This window comes from Alexandromys fortis, unplaced genomic scaffold, assembly GCF_014885135.2.
Source record: "Alexandromys fortis isolate MF-2015 unplaced genomic scaffold, M_Fortis_MF-2015_v1.1 scaffold_171, whole genome shotgun sequence".
Classification (NCBI taxonomy): domain Eukaryota; kingdom Metazoa; phylum Chordata; class Mammalia; order Rodentia; family Cricetidae; genus Alexandromys; species Alexandromys fortis.
In genome coordinates, this window is record NW_026068066.1 from 2,173,340 (window position 1) to 2,184,302 (window position 10,963).

The following is a 10,963-nucleotide window of genomic DNA, read 5'->3' on the forward strand; positions in this document are numbered from 1 at the left end:
AGAGAGCATGCCCATAAAACACCGTTTTCAAGAACAAGGAAATCCAACTTCCTTGACGTCTTTAAAAGCTGCCCAAACTGCCGAATCTAATATGAGTTTCTATTAGCTATGCAAACAGTTACAAGAAAGTAATGTTTTGGTAAATTTAGCACATTGATTTTTGGTAAATTGGCCTCTGGCAAACTGGTCATTTTGTGTATTGTTTATTTCGATGTATTGATTTTTTTAAAGCATACTGGCTTTCTTCTCATATCTGGTACCCTTAGAGAACAAACTGGATATGCCAAGATTCGTTTTAAAAATGTACATCAAATGCTATCAGACACTGGCTGGGGACCTGGGTGCACACTGTGACAGAGGCATTGGCCCTCTGCTCTTGGAGTCTGTGGGTGTGAAAGGAAGGCAGGAACTAAGGAAAGACGCAACAATCTTACATGGAGTTTTGATAGTCACTTTAAGGGAACATGATGAGAAAATTGAGTCCTGGAGGAGAACCTGGGAACAGAACTCCCCTTACTCAGTCCATAGTGGAAAATCTGCAGAATGAAAAGCTCAGTTTTCACCCATAGACATGGACAAGAAGGTGAGAGTTGGCTATCTGGTTATCCTACCGGGTGAGCAGGTGATACAATTCAGGTACAAGAAGACACACACCATGGGGTAGACAACATGCTTCAAAACTCTCCAATGTTCACCTCTTGAACAGTTTTTTTTTTAATTTATTTTACATACCAACTATAGTTTTCCCTCCCTCCTCTCCTCCCGGTCCCTCCTTACCTCCCTTCTACTTCTTCCCATCCACTCCTCCTCTGTCTTCATTCAGAAAGGGGCAGGCCTCCCATGGGAGTCAACAAAGCATGGCATATCAAGTTGAAGCAGGACCAAGTTTCTCCCCAAGAATTAAGGTTAAGCAACCAACCCAGCTTGGGGATTGGGTTCCCAAAAGCCAGTTCAGTGGTCTCCAGTTGACATTTGTCTCTAAGAAGACATCTTAAACTTTCCCCTATTCACTTCAGGAATCTAACAGTTGAGGCCACCAATGTTTTCAGCTTCACCAACACTAGAAGACATCTAATTATGAGAAGGAAGGTCTGACTTTTATTTTTACAACTTATCTGTTTAAAAACAGATAAGAAACAGTGTGTGTGTATACTGTTTTATATGTTGATTATATTATATTTGCACATGTATGTGTGTGACTTGATTATGGCATATGAATGCAATATTATACACATGTGAAATGTAAGTAGTTGGGTTAAAAAATTCAAGGGTAGTATTAGGTGTGGTACTCCAATAATCAAGGCACATGGAAAGTTGGGGCAAGAGGATTAAAAATCCAAGGCCATCATGGACATAAAACAAAATCTTGTTTCAATAAATCAAGAACTCAGGGTCCAACACCTAAGAGAGGAGAAAAGCTTTCACTTGAAAAACTTAGAGAAGAGCTGGGCTGCTGCAGTGAGCTACAGTCCAGCTTTGATTTGGCTTTAGTTTTAGTCACATAATATTTCCTTAAGGCTACTATCCTATGAATGACCGCACACTTGTCTTAAGACAACAAGAAATAATTTGGGGAGACTAAAAGAATTTTACTGAGTCAAAATTAGCAAGACTCTAGGCAAGAATTTCTCTTAGTTCAATCTTCCAGCAACTTCCAGCAGCTTTGCTGTGTTGGTCCTTTCTCAAAACTGTCTGCAGGTTCTCCATGGGTGACCCCTATGTTTACATGATGATGAGTATGCTTGTGGGCTCAACTAGGACCAACAGACTAATCCAGAGATGCTTAGTCATCTTTGGAAGGATGCATTTCTGAGTCAGGTCACATGCAGTCTCCAGGATTTGGTTTTGTTCTTTTGGTGCTGTCACTCAACCCACTGTAAGGGTTTTCCAGTATTTTAACTGTTAATCAAAATTCATGAGACATTGACCAAAACTTCCTTTGTATTGAAGTTGGGTGGTCTGTTGGGTTAGTTTGTTGGAGGATGTAAAGTAGTCAATTTCCCCTAACCACTCTGAATAGGGCTCTTGTGACATGGTCTTCATCTATCTATCTATCTATCTATCTATCTATCTATCTATCTATCTATCTATCTATCTATCTATCTATCTATCATCTGTTTGATTTATAGAGACAGGGTTTCTCTTTATAGACCTGGCAGGCCTTGCACTCACTCTGTAGACCAGGCTGAGCTTGAACTCTCAGAGATCCATTTGCCTCTGCTCCTTGAATGTTAGGATTAGAGGCATGTGCTACCACTGCCTGCCCCAAATTCTTTTAAAAATGGATGAATTTTAATTAGAAAACATTTTAAGTGCCCATCGAATCTGAATACTCAAGAGACTACTCTAGAATCCACAGTCAGACTCAGGGTCTCTTATAGTAATGACTACCTACATTCACTAATGAAATCATGGGGGTTTCTGTCTTTATGATTTTGCTGCATCAAATTATGTTGAACATAGAAAACTGATTGAAACTGATTTATTTGTGTTGGGTTTAAGAGTTTCCAGATTATTCTTCTATGAAATGTTTTAACTAGTGATTAAAGCAGTGGACTTTATGGTGATATTTTTATATGTGTATGTCATTGTACTTTAAGCCTCTTTGCCCATCACCTTCCCTGTCCTCCTCCTCCTCCTATGGTTCCCTCCTTTTTCCCCCATTTCTGCCTTTATGTTCTCTACCATATTGTTTCAGATAAGCTCAGTGAAAGGGATGTTCTTTCTCCATTTAGAGGATGGGGATCCAGTTTTGCAATGTTGTCTGCCTTCAGACAGCAGGGAGCTGTGCAAAGACACCGTGCTTCATCTCTCGATTGCAAGTCTAGTGGCTGAGCCAGAACTTAACTTTCTTTGAGTTTGGTAATAGTCTTCCTAAATACTTATTTATAAATCTATTTTGGAAGTAAATATTTTTCTTATCCCATCCCAATTTCTTTATGAGATCTCTAGCAGTTCTGAACATGTTTATGAGCATACTGATTAACATTTACGAAGGTTATGTGTAGTTGCACAGCCATCGTTATTTCTGAGAAATGCCCACTTGTATCTTCAGTTATCTATTCAAGCCTCGTAAAAGACAACTTTCAATAATGTGAATTTCAAATAATGTTTAACTTCCCTGGTCTTACTATATGTATTCTTACACCTAAGAGTTGATTCAGTTTATATAAAATGAATAGAATAAGATTTTTTTTTAGAACGTAATCCTTTCCTCCAAAACTTGATTATAAGTTAATCTCCTGTTTGGCACTCTCCACCCATGTCTGCCTCACCCTTCAGAGAGTCCTGAAGGTCAGCACTCTGTATTGCTGTGATAAAACTCAGCGTTTGTTACTGAGTCATGGATTTGTAAATGCAGAAGTTAAGTGCTCTTTCATTTTCCACTTTCTATTGAAGCTAGAAATGCTTCTGTCTGGGTGTGGTAGGAAGGCTCTATAATCCTGTCTCAAGAAAACAGTAAAACCTAGAAATAGTTTCTACACATCAAATAGATTGTGATTTCCCTGCTAAGACTAGTTTTGTCCCTAGAAGACAGGTGGCAGTCTGGAAAAATTTTGTTGTTGTTGTCTTAGTACAAGACTTAGAGTGGGGAGAGTCTAAAGGAGCTACTAACCTGCTCACGGAAGATAGCCCCTACATTGAGGAACTCTATGAACCCAAATATCAGAAGTGCTCCTAATAGTGCAACAACATCCTCTCCCAGTTCCATCTCTGCATGGGCTGAGCTCCTTCTCCAATGAAGGACACAAACACACAGATCCTACACAGCCTGCATTTAGACTGGGAGAGGCAATCCTGTCAGGTCATGGAGAAGAACTCTTGGTGTCCTTAAGATGTCGATGGCTTTCATGTCCTCATGTGAAGTCATGAAAACATCCTGCTTTCTAATCATTAAGGGTTTCTGAGAGGTCTTAAGAGTCCTTTCTTTTAAAAAATCTTTGCATCTCTGACACAACAATATTTGCTTTTCCTTTGTTCTCTTTTAAAACCAATCTTGCTGTTGACAGTCTCTCACTTGTAAATAAGATATCGTGATGATATTCCATTCTCCCATTGTCTTCTCTTTTATTTTTAAATTTTTATGGATTTTTGTGTCCTCAGTTAATTCAGTTATTTCATAATAGCAACCCATAAAAGTCACTTAGGAACTGATTATTGAGTGGATGGCTTTAATTGTGTGATTTAGAATCATGCTTGATTACAGAGCATGAATCCCAGTCACCTTCGGAATTCTGTTTTACTCTTCCTGCTGACTAAAGGACCCATTGTTGCTTACTTAGTTCTACCTAATTCACGGTAACATGGACTGGAAGGTCTTCCAGGAACAGACAATGAAAGGATCACAGCAGCAATAGGTGATGTAATTATTAAACATAGAAGGCCTGAGTGCCCTGATAAGCTGATTCAAAGATAAAATGGGGTTATGATCTGATTAGTTAGGGTTTTATTGCTGTGAAGAGACACCATTGGTGTGGGAAGTCCTTCTGTACATGTTTTGTTTTTATTGGTTAATGAATAAAGAAGCCGTCTTGGTCTGTGATCAGGGCAGAATAGAGCTAGGCAGGGAAGACTGAACTGAATGCTGGGAGGAAGAAGGAAGAGTCAAGGAGAAGCCATGGAGCCACCACCAAAGGAGAAAACATGTGAGCTGCCAGCTTAAACCTTGCTGGTAGGCCATGAACCTCACAGTAAAACATAAAATAATAGAAATGAGTTAATTTAAAATATAAGAGCTAGCAATACACTTAAGCAATTGGCTAAGCAGTGGTTTAAATAATATAGTTTCTGTGTGATCATTTCAAATCAGGGCAGTAGGGAAATGAACTAGCGGCCCCCATCAAACACCATGACCATAGTAACTCTTACACAGGAAAACATTTAATTTGGGTGGCTCACAGGTTTAACTCATTATCATCATGGTAGGACATGGTGGTGTAAAGGCAGACATGGGGCTGAAGAATGAGCTAAGAGTTCTACGTCTTGATCCACAGGCAACAGGAAGTGAACTGGGCAAAGCTTGAGCATATATGAAATCTCAAAGCCCACCTCCACAGTGACACACTTCTTCCAACAAGGCTATACCTATTCTAACAAAGCCATACTCCCAAATAGTAGCATCCCCTATGGGGGACATTTTCTTTCAAACCATCACTACAACATACAGGAGTTTGCAAAAGAAGCCTAAATATGTGCTCCTATGAGTAGAGTAGAATTTCTTGCTATGCATTCCTCAAACACTTACTCATTCCATAGCCTGTTCACATGCTTGCTATATGTTCACTGCACAACGGTAAGTACAATGTTATTTTATCCCTTCAAATGAATCGTAGCCTCATAAAATAAAACCTAAATAGGAGCCAAAGCTCTGGAAACTGCTTGCTGAGGGCCATTGGAAGATCCACAGAGCATGACATGAAGAGGGGAAGCTGAGGAGAGCCAGCTACCATGACAGAATTTGACAGTAAAAAATGATAAAGGCAGGACCCAGGATGAATCTGAGTAGGAGTTCCAGATACAGAGAAAGAGGGTTAGCTGGAGACTCTGAAAGGGAGACATAGAAGAGGGGAGAAGACAGGAACAGTGGAAATTTGAGCAGTATTCACCAAGGCATGAAGCTGGATATGAACAGACTTTGTGTATCTTGCTGGAGACTTTGAACACAACCAAGAACCATGCTCCATAGCCAAGTAACAAATGAACCTGTAAGATTCTGGTTCTGTTAGCCCAAGGATTTCATTAGAAAGTTCAAGGAAGCAATTCAAATGGATGAGGCTGTGGTGGAATGTGGTGGCTCCGATGGTCTCTCTTCTGTAACACTATAGAGGGTTTCAGAGCCATGCGTATGGTGTTCTAGATGACAAAAAGACATAAGGACTGCGTAGCAGATGTCTAACAAGTACTTCATCATCAAATTATAGAGGGTGAGAAGCAGAGTAGCTGAAAGAGAAATGAAGGGATGGACAGAAGACTTCTAAACAGACGAATCCACACTGTGGAAAGGAAAGAGACCCCCTACTCGGCAAGCTTAGTTAAAGGGCCATTTTGGTTCACACAGACAGCTTTGCTTTGAGAGAGACAGTGTAGGCTGAGTTTGGCACCTTAGGTCTAAGATACACAGGAGGCAAAAATGGGAAGCTTCCCATGAGCACCTTGAATGCAAATGATCAAAGTTGTCCTCAACATTGAAGCTGGAGGTACAGAGCTGGGAATCCTCAGAACAGAAAAGATTATGTAAAGACTATATAAGTACTTCTTGATTTTTATGTCAGTTTTTGAAATGAGTTTTTATGATGTGGGTTACATGCTTTGATGTAACATTTGATTGGTAGATTAAGCGTTTTTTTGTTTGTTTGTTTGTTTGTTTGTTTGTTTGTTTTTCTGCTGGGAATGCTGAAAATTGAATAGGCACTGGTACCTAACATGCCAATGTGCCCCGTGTCTGCAGTTACCCCCTTGTGACACATTGGCTCCTTGGAAGCTGTGCCAAGTTTGTCATCACCCAAAACACTGAACAATGTTTGAATTTGTTTACTAATATTTAGGGTGCTGGTTATTGAAGCCCAAATCTTCCCACATGCTAATCACATGTTCTACCACTGAGATACACCACCAGCCTTTGAGGTTTTAACATATGAGAAAAGCGTGGCTAGGAAAATTATGGTGAGAATCTTTGATAACTGGATCCTGTGTATGGACATTTTCCTAGTTTTCCGTGAGAAAGAATAACTTCTAATGATAGAGAAAAAACACATGAAGTTAATTTACTGTCTCCCGTGCCCATAAACCCCCATTCTAAGTCCTAATGTATGTCAGACACTGGGTGAGAGGATGCGGGTTAACACACTGTCACCTGGGCCAATCAAGCAAGCAGTTACAGTTGAGTGTGGAGAAGGGGTCAAAGAGAGGACTCTAGATGGTTTGCAAAGCGTTAGAGACAGCAGAGGTGACCTTGCTCAGGGACATAGAGTGGGGGAAAAATGACAGTGCAATAAAGTTTGCACTCAGAACTGAAGGCCAAGTTATCTGCTTCAGCAGTTCCATGGGAAATTTCAGCTGGTCACCCTAATGGTTATGTTCTGAAACACATACATCTTAAAGCAGCATGTTTGTTTATTTGGAACATGATGAGTACTTAAATAAGAAGAACAAAATGGTAGTTATTTGTCAAATAGACAAGGATATAAAAGAACAGTGCACATATTACAGAGAGAAGCAGTGGTGTGCGTATAGAATGGTGTTCACAAAGGGCAGGTATGTGGCTGTTGTTCAGACCAGAGTAGAATGTCGACAAATGAACCGGCACAGCTACTTTGGAAACTGTTCTCTGTACTTGCAAAGGAAATAAGAGCTGCACACAAAGGAAAATATGATGTCCTGGCCCGATTTGGGATGAAAACGAATGGGAGTCTGAACTAAGGAAGGAGATGAAGAAGAGAGACAGATGTAAGATAGACTTGAGTATTAGAACCTGTAGAACTCTGCAGGGAAGCGGATGTGTGAACGGTACACAGAGATCCTGGCAGGCACGCTTCAGAAGCTCCCTCAGGCATCAGAGCACACTGGCTCGGCATGAAAAGAGTTGCCCCCAACCACCTTTGTTGAGCGAAGAACTTGATTCTTCTGCACCCACGCTACTCCTGTGTTTCCATGCTACACCTTGGGAAGTGGCATTAACTCAGGTCACTGGGGCACTAATCATCGTCATTTTCATGGTTATAAAACTGATTTACAGTTTTGAGGGAATAAATATAGATTGAGGGAGGGTTTTCCTGGAAGATGATGTCACTGTCTTAGGACAAAGTCAGCTACATTAAAACTATTCCATGAGGCTGATGTCAGGAACAGGAAAATTTATGGAGCTTTTGTTCTCAAATTCTTATCCACCTCTGAGACATATTGTGTACTAAATTCTTTGTTCATTCTGGATCTGTTAGATCTATATAGACACAGACTATTCTAAATGAAACCCAGCCACAGCCCGCAGGCTTCTGGAAGAGACCATGCTAATGACTTTCCTGCCTCAGGCTTGCAGGCCATTCACCCAGCCCAGCCGGGCACCTTCTGCAGAGCCAACCACAACTCCCAACCACTGGCTGCCATGTTGAAATAGCTGCATGTGACTGAAGGCCCATGCGATCGCGCCAGATCAACCATGAAAGAGTGGATTAGGAGGCAGAATTGTCAACTGATAGGACACAGTTCATCCCAGGTGATCCTTGAGTATTTGATCAAACCTCCATCAGACTTCCAAGAACAAGGGAGTTTTTACAGAATCTGCCCCTTCTCTCCACCTCAAGCCATGGACACTGTCTTACCAAAGACTCTACGACATTCTTAGGCCTCGAGTAGCGATCAGAACCACAGAGTCATAAATCTGACAACATTTCTGTTCTTTGACATGGAAACAGTCCTAGTGTCTGGGCTATAGAGTCCTGATTGGAGGATGCATTTATCTGAAAGTTCTGCCGCTCAGATGCCGTTTCAGTCACTTCAAAGGTGGTCTTTTATTTTCCCCTTCCTTTCATACATGTGAAAAGAGAGACAACTCCTGCCCGGGCCCTCCCTCTGGTGCCTGCACAGAGCTGGAGCCAAGCTGATTACAGACCTTTGTTGCTATGAAGATAGAGCAGGATGCAGTTACGAGAGAAGAAAGAGCCTTAACTAGGATTTCTTCTCCTGTGATGGCTAATTTTTTCCTCTCTGTTACCTTTCCAAAAACATGGCAAGGTGACATCTGCTTAGAATGTATTTAATTGCAACTTTCCGAAGGCTGAAACAGTAAAACCTCAGAGGATCCTAAGTCACAATTCAAAATGTTTGGAAAAGCAGATGAAGTGTAGTGTCAGCTGAAGGGGGAAGAAAATGGAATTTTGAATAGTCTGCCTGGCCTACTGATTACACTCTAACAAAGAGGATTGCCAGTCTGATTTTAGTCTCTGATTTCCATTCATGTGGGATCCTGTCATTACCATCAGGGTCTTTCCGCGTAGCCACGGTACTGAGGATCTGAGGAACAGCGAGAGCGTTCTGTTACACTATAATGCAGTAGCTGCGGATACAAGGAACTTGATCTCTATCTGTCTCTGCGGCGATCCTAAGACAGGTTGAGGATCTCACCTAACTACAGTCACAGTGTTTACGTCTCTGCCAGTCTGTACAGAGAGGCAAGCTTGTATACATAAATGTTTATTCAGAATGAAACACACCAAACTCTTTTCCCTTTGTTCTTTTTAATTTGTCTCTCCTACAATGCCTTCTAAGCACAGCCTCTCCTCCTCCACTCCTCCCACACCCCCTCCACCAGTGCATTGCTCCTCCACCCCCTTCAGAAAAGAGCAGGCCTCCCAGTACATCACCGGAACTTGTCATACCCAGACACCGTACGACTAGGCACAAACCCTCGTATGAAAACTGCATGAGGCAACCTGGTTGGAGGAAAAGGATGCTAAGAGCAGGCAAGTGTCAGTGACACCCCTCACTCCACTGTTTGGAGTCCCATAAAAACGCCAAGCTAAACAAACAACCACGGAACATATACAGAGGACCTAGCACAGACCCACAAAAGCTGTGTAGTCGTTGCTTCAGTATCTGTGACCCTATGAGCCCTACTTAGTTGATTCTGTGGGGTGTGTTCTCCTGGTGTCCTTGATCCTTCTGGGTTCTACAATGTTTCCTCTCTCCCTTAGGTCCAGTTTCAATCCTGGACTCACCTCTTGTAACTTAGGCTTCAAGTTAGGTCTGTCGTTGTTGGGCCACTCCTACTAGGGAGGGCCTGGTCCTAGGGCAGTAAATAAAGGGGCTGCCATACTTAGAAGTCTACATCCTAAGCCACTGGGGAAAGCGAGTGACCCTGACTCACAACAGAATCTTACATGAATATCAAAATTTAACGACCTAGGGCAGTGGTTCTCAACCTTCCTAATGCTACAACACATTAATACAGTTCCTCATATTGTGATCATCCCACAACCATAAAATTATTTCATTACTACTTCATACTGTAATTTTGCTACTGTTATGAATTTTAATGTAAATATCTGATATGTGCACCCAGAGGAGTTGAGCCACACAGGTTGAGAGCCACTGACCTAGAGGCAGAAGAAATAGCTCAGCAGTTAAGCATGTATTCTACTTGTCTATATGTGTGTTTTAGTGCTATGTAGAAATGCCATGACCAAGACAACGCTTATAAGGAATCATAATCGGGGAAGGTTGCAGCTCAGAAGTTTGGTCCATTATTATCATACTGGGAAGCAAGGCAAGTAACAGACAGACAGACAAGGGGCTGCTGAGGTACTGAGAGTTCTAAGTCTGGATCCACAGGCAGCAAGCAGGAGACTGCCACTAGGCTGACTTGAGCTTCTGAAACCTCAAAGTTCACCTCCCAGTGACACACCTCATCCAGCAAGGTCACACCTAATCTGATGAGGCCACACCTCCAACAATGCCACTTCCCATGAGTCTATGGGGGCCATTTTCATTCAAAATCACCACATTACACTTGCAGAGGACCCAAGTCCAATCCCCAAATCCCACATCAGTTACCTCACAATGACTCGTAGCTCCAGATCCAGCTCCAGGGGATTTGATGCCTCTGGTCTCTGTTGGCATCTGCACTCACATGTACACACAGACACACATAATGAAAAAATATCAAAAATTAATGATTCAGACATTCAATAAGAATCAAGTTTTGTGTGGATTTACTTAAAATAAGACTCTGGAAATTTTCACTATATATTAATAAACTTTGGTTATCAGTAGAGTTAATATCATAACTTGGGAAGAACAGCCTTTTATGCATTAATTCAGTAAATATATTACACACCACAAAACAGTATTCATGGCTGCAGTGCCAGGAGGTGTTCAGATGATAAGAAGGCTCAGGGAAACTGATGTTTCAGTCCTTGCAACCCCAGTGTCCAGGCATCCAGTGCCTTGTTCTGAGAAGCCATAGCTA